Source organism: Marmota marmota, unplaced genomic scaffold (assembly GCF_001458135.2).
Source record: "Marmota marmota marmota unplaced genomic scaffold, marMar, whole genome shotgun sequence".
Classification (NCBI taxonomy): domain Eukaryota; kingdom Metazoa; phylum Chordata; class Mammalia; order Rodentia; family Sciuridae; genus Marmota; species Marmota marmota.
This window is the reverse complement of record NW_025999990.1, coordinates 19,032,019-19,052,756: the sequence shown is the minus strand read 5'-3', so window position 1 is coordinate 19,052,756 and position 20,738 is coordinate 19,032,019. Positions and strand designations below refer to the sequence as shown.

General features: G+C 47.1%; 1 protein-coding gene across 7 annotated transcripts in view; it reads left to right on the top strand.

The window, feature by feature from the left end:
- Positions 1-20,738, top strand: part of Ctif (cap binding complex dependent translation initiation factor) — a 268,442-nt gene that overhangs the window by 207,199 nt on the left and 40,505 nt on the right. The window lies entirely within an intron of this gene.

Sequence of the window (20,738 nt, the reverse complement as noted above, 5' to 3'; positions counted from 1 at the left end):
GGGATGGGAGGAGTTCAAGATGGCAGCCTCCCACTGCCAGCTCCGTGAGACAGGAGTGTCATTTCTCCGGGAAAATGCGGAATTCTTTTCTGGAAGAGACTGATTCCCAAATGGGAATCTGCAGACCACAAGGACTGTGTTTCTTAGCCCAGACTTACAGAGAGCTCCTGAGAGGGTCTTCCAGCCACCCCATGGCAGCCCAGTCCTGGCAGCCAGACCAAAAATGAAGAGAAACAGAGCTGTGGGCCCTCTGCACTTGGTACCTTCTCTCCTGCTCCGCAGTTTCCTCCCCACTTCTCCAGAGAGCCAGAGGCTCTCAGGATCCTTCAGGCCTGATGGCTGTGGCCCCCAGAGCAGAGCCACGGGCATCCTTCCCCATTCACCCCTTCCCCCCCACCAGCTGCTCCTTCCACAGATTCATTCCTCCCCACTAGGTACGAAGTAAGGGTGAGCATTCAGACAAAAGTGTTGGAAAGACGGGATGCAGGGCAGCCTGGTCCCAGGGCTGCGGGAAACTCAAGAGCTAAGACCTGGCTAAACCCCAACCCTGCAAACCAGCCCCCAGGGGGCCTCTGGGTGGGGGAAGAGCCTTGGGGTCAGCAGGGAATGTGTTTGGCCAGAGCACCCAGAGACAGAGGCTCTGGCTAAGCGAGGGTTTGACCCTTCAGCAGCCAGCTGCTCAAGGTGCCGGGCAGAGGGGACCCAGAAGCAGAAGGGAGTCTGGGGCTATCCTTCCCAGGACAGCTTTTAAAAATAGGAGAGTTTTACAAACCCTCGAGGAGGATTGAAAGCAGGTGGGATTGAAGCAGATGCCCTCTGGAGAGGCCTGTCAGACCCAAGTTTGTCAGAACTCTGTAGGTTTTATGATCAGCAGATCTCAGGATGCAGGTTAGGGTGTTCCTTCCCCCAAGCCCCTTGTGGGTGCAGCACCTGACCCAGGGGGGCCCAAACACCGGTGGAGGGAGGAATGAAGGAGGGTGACGGGCACGTGGGCAGGCAGGTGAGCGGCTGGGTGTACAGATGCTCGTAGACTCGGATTCCGTAATAGAGCATGGAATCATAAGTGGTTCGTTTTGCCTTCACTTCCTGTGATAATAGGTGTTGTCTCACCTTAGGAGCGGAGCTAGGGTCTAGAAGCAGGTGGCATGACTCCGGGCCAGGTATTATGATCCTGAGCTAGCAACGTTACCTTTTCCTTGAGGGACAGATGTCAGATCATGACATGGTCGCTAGTGGGAGGCTCCTCCGAGGTCTTGGAATGCTATTCTAAGAGCCCAAGTGGTCACCTTGTTCCCAGGAGTGTTTTCAGGGAGTCTCCAGATTAAAGAAAGCCGACAGTGAATTCTTCCACTTAATGAAGATGTCTGTTGTGGGTTTAAAAAAAAAAAAATCCCTCCTTAGTTGTATCTTATTTTATTTTGGTTTCTTCAAATGGCTTATAAAGAGGTGCCTGGATTCCCCAGGCTCTTTCAGATGAGTGGTCCTGATTTCCCCAAGAGCTTATTCATCTGGAAAATATAACTAGACCTCTTCCTCTGCCCAGAATCAAGTTCAACACTAGGGTACACGTCCCTTGTTCTTTTTTTTTTTCTTTGTCGCCAGCCTGATCACGAAGAGTACTGGGTGGGGAAGAATTTCAGTCCCCTACATGAGCATCATCCCTCCGCCCCTGGGCCTGGGGCCCACATCTTCAGCCAGGTGCCGTCTTCGCGCACTAGAAGGCGCGAAGTGTGGGGGGGTGCTGTTGGGGCAGAGCAGGGGCAGCAACCCCTGGAAACTCGGTTTGAAAATGGCGAGCATATAACCATTCTGCATGATTTGGGATCAGTGCAGGTCTGTGTGCGGGACAAAGCTGTGAGCTAGGACAGAAAGCAGAGCCACCAACATGGATGCTGTCGTAAGGAAGTGGCCATCTGACTTCTGGTGCTGCCCCCACACACAACCCTGCCCTGCGTGCACCAGCACGTGTCCCCCTCAGCCACCCGAGCTCCCTGGGGAGAAGCTGAGATGAGGCCTACCTCTCACACTTGGGTTCTGGAATGTTCCTCAGGGCACTCCTCCTGCAGTCCCCGGGGTTACTGTTGTGAACACACTTGTGCAATGAGCGTCCTTTCCGAGCCTCGCTGCCCAAGGAGTCTGGGTGGGAGACCCACAGTTTCCTCCGGCCACTTTTAGAGTGGCTGAAACCAGATGTGCCCAGTCCGAGCCAAATGACCTTCATGTCCTTGTCAGAGTCCCCTGGGACCTCAAGGCCTCCTGAAATCGCTGCCCCCCCGCATTAAAAAATTCCCATAGTGAACCCCAGTAAGGCCTACCCTGGCCCTAGTTTTCCTGCCTGCAGACCCCACCCATCTCAAGCCCTGTTTCTCTCAAACAAGGGCAGGTTCTGATCCTCTGATCCACACCAACGTGATTTTTAATGGAATTTTAAAATTTTTTTTAGTTGTCGATGGACACAGTTGATTGATTGATTTATTGTTTATGTGTGGTGCTAAGGGTCAAACCCAGAGCCTCACACCTGCAAGGCAATGCTCTACCACTGAGCCACAGCCACAGCCCCTTTAATGGATTTTTTAATCTCATGATTTAACTGGGAATTGGGAGAAAGAGCCATGTCCTAACAGTGTCCTACTTACAGGGTGACATCAGGCTCCCACCATTCCAGGGTGGGAGATGCTTCCCCGAGAATGGGAGGAGGTCACTTTCAGGTGTCCTTCCCACCACTCCACGGAGGCCTGCATTTGTGCCCTTACGAGTGGCCTCTCCCCGGTGGAACAGGAACCAGCATTTAGAGCTCACAGTTCCTGCTGGAGCTCACCGAGGCCAAGCCACCTGCCCATGCTCACCTGGACTCTGCACTGTCTTGGATGTTGTTGGCTCCACATACCCCAGGATTGCGTGTAGGAAGCAGAGCCCTCTGCTGTGGGCGAAGCCCCTGTCCAGGCCTCTCCACTCCTCTGTCCACCGAGTATCCCTTGTCACCTAGGTAGCACTTCCTGTGTCTGCAGCAGAGACAGCACCATCAGGGACAGGCAGGCGGGACCGGAGGTGGCAGACACAACTGTTCCCTCCTGCTGCCTGTCCCTCCTGCAAACCTGTGAAGGAGCTGGCGTTATTTTTATCCGGGGACACTGGTGTGGGCGGTATTTGTCAGCATCATCTGGTAAACGCAGTTGAATTATCTGTTGTCTAAGGCAACCCCAAATAAGTGAGTTAAGCATGCAAAGCTGCTCACATTTAAAAATACAGCGAGGAGCCGGGCACAGTGGCGCACGCCTATCATCCCAGCAGCTCGGGAGGCTGACGCAGGAGGATCATGAGCTTAGAGCTGGCCTCAGCAACTTAGCAAGGCCCCAAGCAACTTAGACCCTGTCTCAAAATAAAAAAATTTAAGAGGGCTGGGGACATGGCTCAGTGGTTAGGCACCCCTGGGTTCAATGCCTGGTACCAAGAAATTTAAAAAAATACAAATATAGTGAGACTGATGACAGGTCCCTTGTTCATGGTGCTGCGTCACAACCAAACACCAAACTGTCAGTTCCAGGGCCTGAGCTGGATTTTTACCCTCTTAGATTTTGGCTTCGTCACACATAAGAACTTGTGTCTTTTTGAAAACCATAATTCTGTGTCTGTTACCCATGTGGTCACAATCTGTGGATTAGACTCAGGGGTCAGGTTATCTACCTTCAATACTGGGTGTATGTTGAGTCCAACAAAGCAGCCCCTAGAAGGTTCTGAAGACAGTTTTAGTGTCCCCTCAAGGGCTTCGCATAACAGTTCCTTACCAGATGTGCTGTCCAACCTTTCTTAAGGGCTTCTGATTCCATTTTCTGTTACTATAACAAAATGCCACAGGCTGAGTAATTTATGTAGAAAAAAAAAAAAAGTTTATTGACCTCACAGTTCTGGAGGCTAGAAGTCCAAGATCAGGCAGCAGCATCTGGCAAGGACCTCATACTGCATCACAACGTGACAGAAAGTGAGACGGTTTTCTTAATGAGTGAGTATGGAAGAGCAAAAACCTGAGGGATGGACTGGCTTTTTAACATCCTGCTCTCCCAGTTAACTATATTCTTATGAGAAACGCATTAATGCCTCCTAGGGACCTCATCACCTCTTGAAGACCCTCATCCCAACACTGAAGTGAGATTTGGCAGTCAATTTCAGCCTGAGTTTCAGAAAGGACAGGCTGCATTCAGACCATACAGCATGCAGGGCTCTGGGGTGATGGTGCCCCCAGGAGACACTTGGCAATGCTGGAGACATTTTTGCCTTAAAAAGTATCTAGAAAACAGGTGAGAGTAGACAGGGGCTTCTACTGGCCTCCAGTTGGTAGAGACCTCCAGTGCACTAGGTAACCCCCCACACCCCCCCCCCGCAAAAAAAAGAATGACCTGGCCCCAAAGATCAGTAGTACCAAGAGACGAGCAGCCTGCCCTGATCCTGGGGCAGATGCAGCCTTTCTCACCACCCAGCCTGTGATCTGACCAAGGTGCCCGGGTCAGAAAGACTGGGTGAAGAAGGGGCCAGTGCCCGCCAGCCACCATGAATCACGTGGATCAGCGCACAGAGTATTTATCTTGCCGTTTACCTTCTAGGAGGCCGGGACGAGCCGGATTTTAAAGGGCTGATAAGCAAGGTGTGGTCTCAGGCCACATAGACGAACCACCCAGTTTTGTAGAGCACTCTTGGTTCCCGAGGTGATTTGGTATCTTATTGCTTCACTCGGTCTCCACAACAAATCATGGGCTTGATGGGACAAGTGTCATCGGCCCCATTTTGCAGATGAGCAGACTAAGCCCAGTGAGGCCCCTTGGCCCTGGCCTTGAAGCTCCCGCCAAGCTCCCACTTCTCTCGGGTTATGCCGACCCCACGTTGGTGAGGAATCTGTCCTTTCTCCCGTCTACCTCAATATAGGTGGACACCTGAATGGTCAGCCCCCCACTTCCCCAAGGAGCCAGGGTCGTCTTGTGTTGTGTCCTCCCTGATGTTTTACTGAGACCAAGCTCAGATCTAGCAGGGAAGGTACCCACCAGTACAGGGACCCGAAGGCCACCTCCCCTGCACCCTGGCACAGCCACTGCCCTGGAGCCTCCCTTTCACTTATTCACTGAGCAGATGCACGGGGAGGGCCAGCGAGGTCTTGGTGGGCGAGTGAACAGACACAGGCCTCCACCCTCCTGGGCTGGCAGCCCGCGCGGGAGCCGCAGTCCCCAAGCACAAAGAGCCACCAGTGTGTGACTTCAGTCAGACTGTGCTGTGTGTCATGTGGGACAGCAAATGAGATGGATGCAGTGATGGCCAGTGACCAGAGCCGAGGACAGCCTCGAGAAGGCCAGGGCTGGGGAGGAGAAGCCACCAGGCCAAGGCTGGCCAGGGAGCCAGCTCTCAGGGCCAGAGGAGTGTCCCCGCCCTGTAATGGAAGCTTCAGGGTCACACGTGGCGTTTTCTTGCCCAGCTCTTCCAGTGTTTCACAGTTAGTTCAGCCATCCCTAGGCGTCCACTCAAATCAATTGAACAGGAGGCCCAAATGGCCCCTGTACACCCAGCTGTGCTCTCTGCCAGGTCCATGGGAAAGGCAGAGAGGAATGAGACACCCGAGAGGCCTGTCATCCAGCCCAGGAAATAAAATATGCATGCACAACGGGGCTGGGTGTCAGCTGCCCTGGAGGTCTGCCCCCCACACCACCTCTGGCCAGCCCGCCCTTGTCCTGCCCCCTGAGTCACCTGTGTCAATCGCCACCCACCCTTTTCCCTGTGCTCTGCAGAGACACCTTCCTCCAGCCTGAACTGAGGTCCCAGCAAACCCTCAGCAGGGAAGGGGACGTTAACCAGCTGTCACTTCCTACGTGGCAGGATGGCCTCTGTGTCCCTGGGCACCGACTTAGGAAGGCCGGGGAGGCAGGGGGAACAAAGGGTCGCTGAGTGTGCCTTCCTGGGCAGGCGATTGGGATTCTTATTGTGCTGGTGCCATTACCCTTTCTTAGATGGGGTCTGGGAGACTAGGATCTTGGGCCTTGCCTAGGGCCAGGGGCTACACGAGAGTGGACAGAGGGTCCCTTCTAGGTATGTCGGGCTTTCAAGCCCATCATGCCCGGTTGGACACACCAGGGTCTTCATGCATTTTTAGCAGCACTTATTTTTTCCAAACTCAGTCTCAGGTGTGTCCCCAGCCACGGCCTCTGCCTGGGATCTGCGAGCTCCAATCTGCCCACCTCACCCGTCCCCACAGGGGGGTCCTTGGGAACCACACAAGGAGCCCATGTGCTCTTCACAGACGAGCACACAGCTCACAGAGATGGCCTGAGCGCCTTCTGCAGGGCCCCACGTCTGCCAGGCTGCACGGAGCAGACGTCCCAAGTCTGGCTGCTCAGGACCAAACAGAAGGGCCTGTCGCAGCAGAGGTGCTGCTCAGGTGAAGCTGGTGCCAACAGCACCCGTCCATGTCTTTGCAGAAAATGACAGGCCCCACCCTTGCTTCTGCACCTCTGTCTCCATGTGGTGTCCAGAGACAGGTCACAAAGGGCGTCCCCAGTTCCCAGATGCACTTGCTTACCCTCCCCAAGCCCACTGGACTTTGTGTCTTCCTCCTCTTTCCTGGCTTCCCCCCACTGTTCCTCTGTGTCCCTCACCCATGCCTGTTCCTTAACGGCCACCCAGGAAACATTTGGGGACACCCCACTGCAGCTTCCTCAAGGGATAACGCCCTGTAAAATGTTAAAGCGACTTTTTAAAATTTTGTATTTGTTTGAATTAGTTATACATGAAGTAGAATGCATTTATGCACTTTGATGTACCATACATAGATGGGATATAATTTCTCATTTTTCTGGGAGTGCATGTTGCAGAATCATATTGGTCATGCAGTCACATATGTACATACAGTAATAATGTCTATTTCATTTTACTATCTCTGCTATCCCCACATCCCCTCCCCTCTCCTCCCATCACTTCCCTCTACCTAATCTAAGGTAATGCTATTCTTCCTTAGTGCCCCCTGCCTTATTGTGAAGTAGCATCTGCATATTAGAGAAATCATTCGGCCTTTGGTTTTGTGGGATTGGCTTATTTCGCTTAGCATGATATTCTCCAACTCCAACCATTTACTGGCAAATGCCCTAATTTCACTCTTCTTTAAAGCTGAGTAATATTCCACTGAGTATATATACCACATTTTCTTTATCCATTCATCTATTGAGAGACACCTAGATTGGTTTCATAGTCTAGCTATTGTGAATTGAACTGCTATAAACATTGATGTGGCTGTGTCCCTGTAGTATGCTGATTTTAAGTCCTTTGGGTATAGACCGAGGAGTGGGATAGCTGGGTCAAATGGAGGTTACATTCCCAGTTTTCTAAGGAATCTCCATACTGCTTTCCATAGTGGTTGCACCAATTTGCGGTCCCACCAGCAGTGTATGAGCATGCCTTTTCCCTCCATCTTACTGCTTTTGGTGTTGATTCATTCTTATTTTTCTAGGGCTTTGAGATGTAGTGTTAGGTCACCTATTTGTTGACTTTTCATTCTCTTAATAAATGCCCTCAATTCAATAAACTTTCCTCTTAATACTGCCTTCATAGTATCCCAGAGATTTTGATATGTTGTATCAGTGTTCTCATTTACCTCTAAGAATTTTTTTATTCCATCCTTGATTTCTTCTACTATCCATTCATCATTCAATTGTGTATTATTTAATCTCCATTTGTTACAGTAGCTTCTATTTTTTATTTTATCATTGATTTCTAATTTCATTCCATTGTGATCTGATAGAATGCAAGGTATTATCTCTGTTTTTTGTTTGTTTGTTTTTGTTTTTTGTTTTTTTTTGTTTTTGTATTTACTAAGAGCTGCTTTGTGGCATAAGATGTGGTCTGTTTTAAAGAAGGAGTCTTGTGCTGCTGGGAAGAAAGTGTATTTGCTCATTGATGGATGAAATATTCTATATATGTCTGTTGTCTAAATTATTGATTGTGTTATTTAGTTCTATAGTTTCCTTATTTGGTTTTTTTTTGGAAGATGTATCCAGTAATGAGAGAGGTGTGTTAAAGTCACCCAGTATTATAGTATTGTGGTCTATTTGACTCTTCAAATTGAGAAGAGTTTGTTTGATGAACATATAGATGCTCCATTGTTTGGGGCATAAATATTTATAATTGTTATGTCCTGCTTATATATACTTCCCCTAAGAAGTATGAAATGTCCTTCTTTGTCTCTTCTGATTAACTTTGGTTTGAAGTCTACTTTATCTGAGATGAGAATGGAAACCCCTGCTTGTTTACGTAATCCATATGAGTGATGAGTTTTTTCCCATCTTGTCACCTTCAGCCTGTGGATGTCTTTGCCCATGAGGTGAGTTTCTTGAAGACAGCATATTGTTGGGTCTTGTTTATAATCCAATCTGCCAGTCTATGTCTTTTAAAAGAATATTTAGGGGCTGTGTATGTGACTCAGTGGCAGAGTGCTTGCCTAGCATGCAGGAGGCACTGGGTTCGATCCTCAGCACTACATAGAAATAAAATAAAGACATCATGTCCACCTAAACTAAAAAAACTAATTATTAAAAAAAGAATTTTTATTTAGTTGTAGATGAACACACAGGATCTATTTAGTTTCATGTGGTGCTAAGGATTGAACTCAGTGCCTCACACATAGGAGGCAAGTGCTGTACCACCGAGTTAAAGCCCCAGCCCCAATATATGTCTTTTGACTGATGAGTTTAGGCCATTAACATTCAAGGTTATGATTGAGATATGATTTGTATTCCCTGTCATTTTGATTTATTTCTGGTTTTTGATTTGTCTTGGTTTCTCATTTGTTTGACTGTCCCTTTAGTGTAGATCCTCCCTTTGCTGGTTTTCACTTTTTTTTTTTTTAACTTCATCCTCATGGAGTATTTGTTGAGAATGTTCTATAGTGTAGGCTTTACAGTTGTGAATTCTTTTAATTTGTGTTTACCATGGAAGGTTTTAATTTCATCTTCAAATCTGAAACTTAATTTTGCTGGATATAAAATTCTTGGTTGACATCTATTTTCTTTCAGAGCTTGAAATATATTATTTCAGGACCTCCTAGTTTTGGGGGTCTGTGTTGAGAAATCTGTTGAGATCCAAACTGGTTTTCCCCCATACGTAATTTGATTTTTTTTTTCTCTCAGAGCCTTTAAGATTTTATCTTTATTCTCTGTGTTAGTCATTCCCATTATAATGTGTCTTGGTGTGGGTCTGCTGTAATTTTGTACATTTGGGGTCCTGTAAGCCTCTTGTGTTTGATTTTCCACTCCATTCTTCAGGTTTCTGCTATTATATCATCGAAAAGATTGTGCATTCCTTTGGTTTGTATCTCTGCTCCTTCATCTATTGGGATAACTCTTAAATTTGGGCTTTTCATGTTATCCCATAATTCTTGGATGTTCTGTTCATGGATTCTTACCATCTTCTCTGCGTGGTCAACTCTACTTTCAAGATCATATATTTTGTCTTCACTGGCTGAGGTTCTGTCTTCCAAGTGGTCTAGTCTGTTGATGATGTTTTCTATTGAATTTATAATTTGGTTTACTGATTCTTTCATTTCAAGGATTTCTGCTTGGTTTTTTATTTGTTTGTTTGACGATCTCTCACTCTTTATTGAAGTGGTCTTTCACTTCCTATATTTTTTCTTTGATTTTTACTCCTTATACTATCCTTTACTTCGCATATCAGCTTAACTATGTACAATCTGAACTCCTCCTTGGACATTTCTTCGATTGTGTTATCAGTGGCTTCTGTTGTTGAAGCATCTTGGTTTGTTTGGGGCGCTTTAGTCCCTTGTTTTTTCATGTTGTTAGTGTGTTTTCCCATCCAGAAGTAGGGATCTAAGGCAGGATAAATTCTACCCTGTAGATGCCTAGTGTCCCTGAAGGCTTCCAGTTCTCTGTCTTTACTGGTGAGAGCACTACAAACAGCACCCAGGGTACACAATATATAGCCTTGAACCTAATAGCTCCCACTAAGGCGTCTACTGCTTTCTCGCATTAAATCAAAAGGATGAGTCCAATAGCGACTTAGAGTACAAACTATAGAGGCTCTTGTGGTGGTAAACCCACTGGCATCCAGGCCCTGGCTGGTGTCCCAAAATGGGTGCAGCCACATGCAACCAAACCTGGAGTCTCCCTGAAGCAGTGCTCTAGACCGTGGTAGCCGCAGTAGTGGTGGTGGTGGTTGGCATCAGGCAGCGGGTCAGCAGGGGCAGCAGCTGCAGGGGCAGCGGCTGTAACGGCAGCTGTGGGGCAGCATCCCCAGGGATCTTCAGGGGTCAGCAGCAGTGTGCACCCAGGACAGCAGTTTCTTCTGTGGCAGCAGCACCCAGAAAGAAGACCTCCAGGCAACCTCAGGCTGGCAGCAGCAATAACGTAGAGGTGCAGGCGGCAGTTGATTGACAGGAGACTTCTGGTTCAGCAGCAGCGACCACAGAGGTAGCCTCAGAATTCACATCTGAGGTAACGGAGTCTGTGCCCAGAGAAGAGACCTCCGGGCACAGCAGCAGTATCTGCGGCAGCTTAATGTGACTTTTGAACACTTCATCTGTGGCAAAAGTCAAAGTCATGGGTGGATTGGGGCTTCAGGCTGACTCATTCTGAAATCTCCACCATAGGCCGATTCTTTTCGTGAGCATTTCAAGGGGTTTTCTCAAATTCTATAAATAGTTTAATAACACCTGCATAATCACCCATTTTAACTCCAGCCCTCCGAATGATCTCAGCAGTGATCAGGCTGCTCATTGAATGTTAGGATTTCCAAAACCCATCAGTTTCCAGTGGCTTCCGGAGCGTGGCCTGTGGGCCCATCCCAGAGCAGTGAGATCCCACACAGCATGTCCGCATCGCGTCCTCTTAGTTGAACCTGGTCCAGGTAAATCTCTGCAGGCGGTCTCCAGGAAGCTCCAAAAAGCTGTGTCAGTAGATTCTGGCCCCAGCTCCCAATTCCTCACACAGGACAGGACATTTGCGTGCGGTGTACTTCCGTTTCTCACTTTGCAGAGCAGGCCCTAGTAACTCTTTTCTATTAAGGGAGGGTTTCACAATCTGTATCATCATCCCATTGCCTCATTGGCCCTGGGTACCCGTTGGATGGTCTCTTTCCATCTTACAGATGGGGCACAGGCACCGAATGCCATCCACCAGACTCCCTGCCTTTATTTTGCAATTGGTTTCCTCAGATGAGGCCAAAGTGGGCACCCCCGCCCCGCCCTGTCTCCATAGAGAGCCGTGCATCATGGCTAACACCTGCCTGTACTGGGTCAAGCCCTGGTGACCTACTTCCATGCCCTCAGCCACTCTCCTGGCAATATGGCAGTCAGGCAGGGAGGAATTCTCATTCTACAGAGAAACAGCAGCCCAGCTCTCTCTTCAGGATGGAGGTGAATGGCGATCCTGTCTATGTGGGGGTCTTTTCAAACAGGACACCTTCTGAGGGGTACAGAGAACACCAGAGGCAGAATCAGAAACCTGGGTTCAAGTCTATCCACCTCGGGAGGTGGTGAGACCAAGGTAGCTCATCCTTCAGGGAGATGCCATGGGGTAGAGCCGGTAAAGTACAGGAAGGTGTCACGTGGGTGCACACTCATGCCAGGTGGGCCGCAGGTGAGACCAGGCTGTGAAGCGCCTGATTCCTGAGGCCTGCTCAGGTGCATGGACTTCATCCCCCAGCCCCTGAACTGGTGAGCTGCACCTGTGTCTTCCCTGAGCCCGAGTCCAGGGACACTTTGCCGTGAGGACTTCCTGTTCATCCCCTGGTCTTCCCTATCTGTCAGACCCTCCAGCCCCTCCCTTCCTGCTCAGCTGAAGGAAAACTTCCAGCCCCTTCTGAGGGTTTCTCAAGGCCACAGCCGCAGCAGGTGCTGGCTCCCCTTGCCTGAGAATGAGGCTTCACGCCTGCGGAAGTGTGAGACAGAGTTCCCACTGAATCAGCCTGATTTCTCAGCTTCTCCCACTGTACCCCAGCACTGCTCCCCGCCCCCTCCCGCAGAGCAGCAGGCTGAGCCTACCTGACCTGATTTTGCCAACAGATATATTCTGGGTTCTCACAGACTAAAAAGCTTGGGGAAATGTCTCCGGAATGATCTAGACTCAACTGGAAGTGGCTGACGGCTGTTCCCAGCCAGTGTGTGCCCTTGGCCTAAAGCTAGGTGCCAGGATGAAAGCATCCCCAAGCCCAGTGTCCCGAACCACCAGTCACAGAGACTGTCTTTAGCAGTAGTTTTTATTATCATTAATTGTTAAAAGATAGGCTTGAGGGCACGCTTTTCATGCCTATTGGTTAGATTCAAGAGTATTGTTCTACTGTGACTTCTGGGTGGGACAGAAAGGACAGCAGGGACACCAGCACACAGGGAATTTGGCAGGAAGCTCAGGAGAGTTTGGGGCATGACAGCCACCTCTGGTCCCAGGCAGGGTCTGTGTTCACCCTTGGGCGGAGGTGACTCTGTCTTCCGTCTAGGGATCTACAGAACTCACTGCCTCAGTTCACAACGGTCCCATGACCCAGGCCTGGCCAATCAGAGAGCCCCATCTCCACAGGGATTGGTCTGAGGGATGGTCACAGGAGGAGCAGGGCCAGTCACAACCCTTCCCTGAGATTTGAGGAGAGAACCTCTGTCTTCCTTTTGGCCTGTGAGCCATTTTGAGAGCCTGGACTGCTGACAGCCCCCTTTTCCATGTCAAAGGGAGACCCTGCCTGTGGCAGGAGAGAAAGTGGTGGACTTATGGATAAGTCCAACCCCAGAGAGGCAGAGGTAGAGGCATCCTGTGGCCCCCCGGGGCTGGCTCTGTGGCCTCCCCCTAAGCCAGTTCAGTCCCCAGGTGCCTGAGCTAGATTGAGAAGGTTCCGTCAGCGGCAGCAGAGCATCCTGTGTCCAGAGGCAGAGCAGAGAGAAGCAATTGGCATCATGTGATGAGCATCTGGGTCATGGATCAGGGACACTTAGGGAAAGATCCAAACCTACAGTGAGAAAAGACGTACCCAAACCCAGGCAGTGGCCCTGAGTCCAGCAGACCTCAGAACTTGAGGCAGGCAACCAGTCCTGGGGCAGAGGACCGTGCTCACCGGGTCCTATGGGGCATCTCTCCCAGACAGGATGGGCAGACATAGAAGATGACTGCCGAATCCAAGGCACACACGGTGACTTGCCGGTCAGATCCAGAGCTGAGGTATGGTGGGTCCCAGGGCCAGGCCTTAGCCCAGCAGGCTGAAGCAAGACTGTCAGCTATGGCCAGAAGGTGGCTGTGATGGCCAGCTATGAGTGCAGCCCAGGGACATGTCTGCCAGGAGGGCGCAGCCAGGTCTGGGGCAGGCTTTGGTGGGCAGAGTGACTCAGGAGACAACTCAGAAGGTCTCCCTGCCACTTGTTAAACACCTACTACCTACTGTGTGCCAGTACATTGCACATGTGACTCATTGAAACCAAGGAGGTCTCCCTGACCCGGTCAGTCAGAGGCCATGACGTGGGCAGTCCTTCCTGAGTGCTACTCCGAGTGGGTGTGTGAGAGGCGGGCCTGAGGAGCCCTGCAGAGACAGGGTGCTGGCCGGAGTGCCCTTCCCCCTCCTCCACCCCTGATCCCCCCACCACGGAAGCGCTGCCTCTCCCCAGCTCTGCCCACTCCAGGCTCAGGAGTCCTCGTCACCTTATGCAGGAACCTGGAACCCGGAACCCGTCATGGAAGAGGAGCCTATTACTGAACCCCTTAGTTTTCTTTTGGTCCCAAGTCACAGACACCAACTTGAGGTGGCTTAACATCCCTGAATCCTTTCTCTTAAGGATTCAGAGGTGTTTCATGGGGCCCCAGAGTCCCAAGAAAATCCAGGAAAGGGAACATTCAGGATCCTCTCTGGGCCAGGAGTGACCTGCTGTGTAAAAATGTCCCCAGGTCCCACACTCCTGAGCAGCTCCAGGCTTGGGAATCCCCCTCCCTGAATCACTGCGGTGCCAACCTGTGCCAAGAAAGGACCACAGTGGCTACTTTGAGAAGGAGGCTCTTCCCTGGGACCCCCCCCAAATGATGATGACTTGGGTGGGGCAAGTAGCAGGCCCTGTGCTGGGTGAAGGGGACAGAGTGAGGAGGCCTTATGGAGGAGGCGCAGGGGAGCCTGCATTTGGGTCTCCAAGCATCTCAGAGCAGGACAGTCTGACTGACGGAGAGATCGGGGCTGGAGAGAAACAAGATCCAAGTCACAGGTGATTTCATGGCCTTGCTTGAAGCAACCCTGAGAAGGGTTTAAAAAAAAAAAAAAAACCCTGGGAAGTGAAATGAGAAGTCACAAATCAGGGGAAAGAAGAATTGGGCAAGCTTACTCACCGCCTGTGCTCAAGTTTTAGATTTATAAAGAAGGGCAGCTGCCTGGGCTTTAGAGAAGAGAAGTCTGGTCCCTCAACTCCATCCAGGCCCCACACATTCCCTGAGCACCTGTCATGAGCCAGGTCCCATTCTAGGGACACGGCAATGGATACAAGGTCCACACCCCTGGGATGTCCCTTCTGGTGAAGGGACAGGTCATCCACAAACACTGACCCCCAATAGCAGGTGATAAGGGTTAGGAGGGAAAGGAGAGCAGGAGCCACTCTTATAATGAGGTGGTCCGGGGACCTCCCGAGGAGCCACACAGGATCAGACTCTGAAGGAGGGAAAGGTTTGAGCCATGTAAGGGGTGGGGGGAAGCATCCTTGATTTGGAAATTGCTTTCCTCTTCCTAATATAAATAATTCTATCACATCCTCCTTTTAAGCCCCCCAACCCGTTACCTGGGAGAATGGCCGGGATCCACTGCTGGGGAGCTGCCCCCGGCTCCCCCACTGCCCACCTCTCCCACGCTGCATCCCAACTTTTCAAGGCAAAGGAAGCCTCCTGCCCCCCCCCCACCCCCTCCTCAGAGGGCAGCAGCAGCCGCCTCTCCCGACAGGAGCACGCCAAAGTCAAGTTTGGACGGGCAGGTCTCCCTCCATCATTTGTTTTAAAAGAGGGAGAGGAGAGCAATGGTGTACCCGCAGGGATGGGGTCTGCCTGTCCACTTCAGGGAGTGCAAAAATACACTGTGGTCCTTGTGCCTCGGCCCCTTCCTCCTCTGCAGCAGCATCCATCTCCCTGCCGTGGCCGCCGGCTGCCCGCTGCCCGCAGGGGCTGGGCAGGGGATGTTTTCCCCCTCTGCCTGTACACAGCTGTTTTTGGCTTGGCCACAGGACTCCACTACGCCAGAGTCCATGTGGTTATCCAGAGCGGGAAGAATTTCCCAGAATGCCTTGAGAAACCTGAGACACTGAATGGCTTTCAGGGCTTATTGATGTGGCCGGTGCAGGAAATAGCAGTACGTCAATAAATAGTTTTAGGCAGGAAACAGGGCTTAAATGGTAGCCTTAAAGTTTGGGGAAAGGCAGTAAGGGATACTGGGAGGGAGCCTGCCAGTCAGATGAGAACCTACAGCCAAATACCAGACTTTGAAATGGCTGCCACTGATCTGAGGCCCTGCTGCTTTTGGATGCAAAAGGCTGGGGTCGGGGGCGGAGCAGGAGACCCAGGAATGGCGAGTTTCAGTTGGCAGAACCCTAGGGACTCCTCGTTCAGAGGGAAAGCTGGCAATCTCTAGCTCCTGCATCAAGCGGAGGCACGCAGGCTGGGTTGGTGATCTCCAGGCTAGGCCCATTCACACCCGTCTCCCCACCTTTCTGGTGCAAATCACTGCTAGCTGCCAGATGGTCCCAAAAGGTCCAGGGTCCTCCTCAAAGAAAGGGAGGAAAGAGGTCACCATCGTCAGTAACTGTTTTTTTTTTTGTTTGTTTGTTTGTTTGTTTGTTTTCTGATAATAAAAAGAAATGGGTTACAGAAAGAGAAATGCAGAAAATAATAAAAAGTAAAAAATAGGACCTGGGGTTGTGGCTCAGTGGTAGAGCGCTTGCCTTGCATGTGTGAGGCACTGAGTTCAATCCTCAGCACCTCATAAAAATAAATAAAGGTATTGTGCCCCTCTACAACTAAAAAAGAAATTTTAAGTAAAAAATAAAGATCATACTCTGATGAATAAATAAAAAATAAAGATCATTCATAATTCCGCTATTAAGAAACAACTACTATTAAAAACACTTTAAATATTTCTCATTTTTAAAAAATCTTAATCATGAATGAGATGGTAGAGTACATGCAGTTTTGGGGTTGCTCTTTTCATTGAGCATTATGTAAACATTTTCTCATCCTTTTATAAACTCGTCATAAGCATGATTTTCAGTGAATCCATGGATCATCGTTTACTTAGCCATCCCCCTGGTCTTGAAGCTTAGGTTATTGAATTTTTAATGTTCATTAAGCTTATTTTTTTCTGTGACTTTTAATTGTTTCTTTATGATAATCACCCAAAGGTGCAACTATCAGGTCAAACCATAATAAACTCTTTGTTTTCTCTAATGAACTTCTGATCTTCTCCTCCCTTGTTGTGGGTTAGCATCCGCATATCAGAGAAAACATTTAGCCTTTGGTTCTTTGGAATTGGCTTGTTTCGCTTAGCATGACATTCTCCATTTCCATCCATTTACCAGCAAATGCCATAATTTCATTCTTCTTTATGGCTGAGTAATATTCCATTGTGTATATATTACCACATTTTGTTTATCCATTCATTTGTTGTAGAGCACCTGGGTTTGTTCGATAGCTTGGCTCTTGCGAATTGAGCTGCTATAAACATTGAAATGGCTGTGTCTCTGTAGTATGCTGATTTTAAGTCCTCTGGGTATAGACTGAGGAGTGGGATAACTAAGTTAAATGTTGGTTCCATTCCAAGTTTTCTAAGGAATCTCCATACTGCTTTCCAGGGTGATTGCACCAGTTTGCAGTCCTGCCAGCAGTGTATAAATGAACCTCTTTCCCCACATCCTTGCCAACATTTAATGTTATTTGTATTCTTGATAATTGCCATTCTGACTGGAGTGAGATGGAATCTCAGTGTAGTTTTATTTGTATTTCTCTAATTGCTAGAGACGTTGAACACTTTTTCATATATTTGTTGGCCATTTGTATTTCTTCTTCTGTGAAGTGCTTGGAGAACCACCATCTTTACAAAGCTTATCACTGGGAATATTATGTGTTTCTTTACTTGTTCAAACCATCGCTCAAAAGCTTCAGCTTAGTCTTTGCAGTTTTCTTCATGGAGGAATTTCACTATCTTGTTGCTTTTACAGATAAGCTTTTGTACATTAAAATGAGGCACTGGTCAATGTGGCTATGAAGAAAGCTGTTGATTTTGTATATTAATTTTTATGTAAATATTCTTTTAATTACTAACTTCTGATTAATTTTCATCTTTATTAGAGGGTTTTCCTGGATTTTTCATACATATAATCTATTTTTTTTCTTTCTTTTTTTTGGTACCAGGGATTGAACCCAGGGACACTTAACCACTAAGCCACATCCTCAGCCCTTTTTACATTTTATTTAGAGACAGGGTCTCACGGAGTTTCTTAGGGCCTTATTAAGTTGCTGAGGCTGGCTTTGAACTCTCCATCCTCCTGCCTCAGCCTCCTGAGCCACTGGGCCTGGCTAATCTAATAATTTTATTTCCTCTGTTCCAAGGATCATTGAGAGTCATTAGTCATTGTTGCTGTTTCTTAATCAGATCTATTGATGTGATGTATTACTTTATAGATTTCCTGATACTAAATCATTCTTGTCTTCCTAGGATAAAAATCTACTTGGTTATATTGGATTCATTTCCTAGTATTTTACTTGAGACCTTGATGTCTATTCACATTAGAGGGATTAGCCCATAGGCATCCTTGTTCACAATCTACTGTCAGGAGTTTGGGTCAGAGGGACCTGGTTGGAAAGTGTATCTTTTCCTGATTCTGAGTCTGTTTCCAAAGGAGAGCAGTTATCTAATTCTTTGAAAGTTTGAATGAATTTACCTATAAAAGTCATATATTTAAAGACTTTAAAAAGGTAATTCTTTCATAACTTTTCATTTTATGATTTTTTTCATCTATTCTGGATTTTTCCTTTTTAAAGTAAAATTTGATGATCTTTATTTTTCTGAAAAATCACCCATTCCATTATTTTTTTTCAAAATCAACAGAATCATATGCATTTTCACATCTTATTTTACTTCTATTGCTTCTTAATTTTATATATAGCTTCCTTTCTCTAATTAATTAATTTCCAGCTTTATCTGGGTTATGTCCTTTTCTGTATTTCCCTAGCTGTTGTTTTATTTGTTTGGTTGGGTTTTTGCTTTGTTTTGTTTGTTGAATATTTTTTCCCTGGTACTGGGGTTAAGCCCAGGGATACTCCACCACTGAGCTATGTCTCCAGCCCTTTTGAATTTTTTTTTTTTTTTTTTTTTTAGTTTTGAGACAGGGTCTCACCAAATTGCCCAGGCTGGCCTCCAACTTAGGATCCTCCCTCCTCAACCTCCCAAGACACTGACATTCTAGGTGTGCGCCACTGGCTCAGCAGTTTTTTAACTTTTTGAGTTGCATGTTTGGAGTAACACTGTCAGACAGACAAATAGTGGGATCAACATGTGTGATTTGAAATTTAATAATATATTTTATTTAACCCAGTACACCCCAAATCTCAATGAGTTCTAAGCCTTTTTAAGATATGAGACATTTTGTGTTCTTGTTTTTATATAAATCTCTGAAAAACCCTGCCTATTTTACATTTACAGAACATGTCAGTTTGGTTACCCACATTATAAGCACCCAATAATCACACATATCTAGATTTTATCATATTGGAAAACAGAGGTCTAAGTGATACATTTTCTTCCTTTATTTAATAGCCAAAAATAGTTAAAACTATAAATTGACCTCTTATCATAACTTTGGCCACATCCTACCAGTTTTTATGGCTCTTTGTTTCCTAAATAATCTATTGAATATTTGATTATTTCTTATTCCATCTTTATTTAAGAGGATGCCTTTTAAATACATAAGTAATTGGTGTTTGTTTTTTTTTTTAAGTTGTTGCTAATTCTTGGTCCCAGTGTCTAACCCATACAATTTCTATGTTTTGAAAATTATAGTGGAATCACAGTTCACTATAAGGTTGCTTTAATTTAGACTTATTAATTCTATTATTTAAACAATTCTACTATTTAAATCATCTTGCCCATTTCACCAATAATAGAATGTTAGTGATTTCATTTCCCAGTACAATTTTTTCCTTTATTTATTTTTCTTTTCTCTCTTCTCTCTTTCATTTTCTGTTTTCAGTTCTACTAACAATCTACTAGTGTTTGAACAATTTTTTAAATGTACTTTAACTTATATTTCTATGATTATCACACTTAGGCTTCATTTATTTTTCATCCCCTTCTCACAAATATTTACCAGTTGTCAGTAATGTTGGATTATTAAATCACTACTACTATGAAAATATTATTTATTTTTAATATTAAATATCAGCCAGGCATAATCACTTGAGCCCAGGAGCTTGAGACCCACCTGGGAAGCAGAGTAAGGCCCTGTTTCCAAAATTAATAATGAGGATGTGGGCTGGGGATGTGGCTCAAGCGGTAGCTGCGCTCACCTGGCATGCGTGTGGCCCTGGGTTCGATCCTTAGCACCACATACAAATAAAATAAAGATGCTGTGTCCACTGAAAACTAAAAAAGAAAACAATAAATATTTTTAAAAAATAATAATGAGGATGTGAGGACAATCTGGCTTTTATACCTGTCACCCCATTGATCTCCAGGGTTGGTACCCCATCGCTAGGTAGATGTCTTGCTCCCTCAACATTCCAAGTGTGTCCCTCCTGAAGCTGTGTGCTCGGTAGAAGAGGACGACCTTCCGCAATAGAGGAGGACTTTTCTTTGACCAAGGGCATCCCAGTAGCTGTGCTTTCCTGCTAAAACCTCCAAACAATCTGGGTCCAAAACTAATAATGAAGTTAAAAAAAAAAAAAAAAGTTTATTAAAATAAAAAATCTTCTCTTACAAAGATTATGTCTAGTTTTTTATTCACTCTATAACCAAAATAGTTACTTTTTTTTTTTTTGTACCAGGGATTGAACCCAGGGGAACTTAACCACTGAGCCACATCCCCAGCTCTTTTTCACATTCTATATGAGCATCTCACTGAGTTGCTTATGGCCTCACTAAGTTGCTGAGGCTGATTCTGTCTTGCAATCCTCTTGCCTCAGCCTCTCTGGCCACTGGGATTACAGGCATGTACCTCTGCACCCAGCTATAATTACTAATTTTGACTGAACTTCATGCATCTACCTGATTTGTTTCGATTTTCTCTTCCCATTCCTCTGTACTATGATTTCCTCAGACTTGAGTCATAAATTTTGTTGGCTGGAACATGTATTCAAGTAAGATAAAAGTTTCAACCAACTTTATCGTTCCAATCCTCAGTGTGTAGCTGGGTAGGGTTAGCTTACACTCACACTGTTATGCAACCAAACTCCAAGATTTTTTCATCTTGCAAAACTGAAACTCTGTACCCATTAAATGACTCCCCCTGCCTCCAACCCTAGGCATTCTTTCTGTTCTGAGTTGGACTACTCTAGATACTTGTTCCTGTCAGAATCCTAGCCTCTTTGAAGGCTCTGCTTTCCAGTTGAGAGTAGTAACTCCTGCCTCTGAACTCCAAAGTCCCTTTACTGGAACCCTTGATGGCTTTTAATACCATCTCTCTTGTATCATAGTTAACAGGGAACCTGCCTTAGCCTAGCCCCTAGGCCAGCCCCTGGCAGGTAGCACAGTAATACTCTAAGGAG